At 32.9% G+C, this 1,342-nt stretch overlaps 1 pseudogene; it reads right to left on the reverse strand.

Moving 5' to 3' along the window:
* Window positions 1–1,342, reverse strand: part of LOC119591866 — a 40,067-nt pseudogene that overhangs the window by 33,272 nt on the left and 5,453 nt on the right.

Here is a 1,342-nt window from a genome sequence, read left to right on the forward strand (position 1 = left end):
TGCTTTTATCAGAACTTACCCGTAGATGCTGCATGGAAAATTAATGTGTGATCATACGGGCAACCTGAGGTAAGCTTTCCCAAAGCTGGATCCATACTTTCTGAAAGAAGTTACACCTTCGGATCATAGGGAACAGACTGCTGAGACTGCAGCGAAGGAAGTTTGTTTGGGGCTCCTCCAGGGACTCGTTTAAAATGTGGGTCAAAAAAAAATGTGAGACTTATAGATCTAATTTCCTATATAATTGTAATTCTGAGTAGTCATTTGCCTAAGAATAACAACATGATAAACCAACCACATGTGGTCTACCTTAAAACTGGTCAGGCTTTAAACATTAAGTGTAAAAAATTAACATCTTTTTATCCTCAGACACTACTAAAAATAACAGTTTTCTGGTTTAAAATGTAAATCAGTTACTTTTTATTCAAAAAGTTATATTTTAAAATAGTCACATAAACTTCCACACACAATGGTTTTCTAAGTTTAAAGCACAAATATTTCAATTTTTATTATAGGCAAATGCTCTCAAAGCCTAAAAACTATCCATCAACACTAATCTAACAATTATCCACACAGGAAAAAATACACATGCCAATTTTTATAACGGTAATTTTTGATTTTTTTGAACATATGGATCATGCAGAGGATTAAACATTACTAAGACATTTAGTTTTACCAACAGACAAGAGCTGTGTGAATCTTTGAAAATTTAAGATTCTTGGGAAAAAAAAACTCACTTTTACTTTTATAGCTATATAATACACAAAACAAAAGCAGATTACTCCACTACAGATTCTTCCAAAGACTATCACACCAATAAATAACTAAGTCTTAAAAATTCCTTCCCCCTGGGGTACATACTCTTGCTGGAAAGTGTTTAAATTATAAAAAAATCCCTGAGAATTTTTTTCCACACACCTAAAGAGAAATTTTGACATATTCAAGGGGGATCAAAAAAAACACAAATTCACTCAAAATTCATTTATTTAACTGTCAGAAACCACTTAAAATTTATGCAACTGCAATGGGTTCCAAGCTAGAGATGTGGTGTCCCCCTGTGATGTGCCAAATGTATTATACGTGACGAAATAATCTTTAAAAAGTAAAAAGAGGGTCAAATTAAAATTCCTCATGATACTGAGACTTCGAAAATGATCAATAGCTAAACTTACAGTCCCATGTAAGAAAAAAGCATCACTTAGAAAGCTCCCATCTAGGAGCTGAGTCCTTATTTTAGTTTCTCACAAAAAATATTGGAATTGCGGGGAACCAGTGAAAAAACTTGAGACCTTTAAATTTCTTTTTAATTTCGGTGATTAACGCAAAATCACGTAACATGAGG

The sequence above is a fragment of the Penaeus monodon genome, chromosome 29, assembly GCF_015228065.2.
Source record: "Penaeus monodon isolate SGIC_2016 chromosome 29, NSTDA_Pmon_1, whole genome shotgun sequence".
NCBI classification, from domain to species: Eukaryota; Metazoa; Arthropoda; class Malacostraca; order Decapoda; family Penaeidae; genus Penaeus; species Penaeus monodon.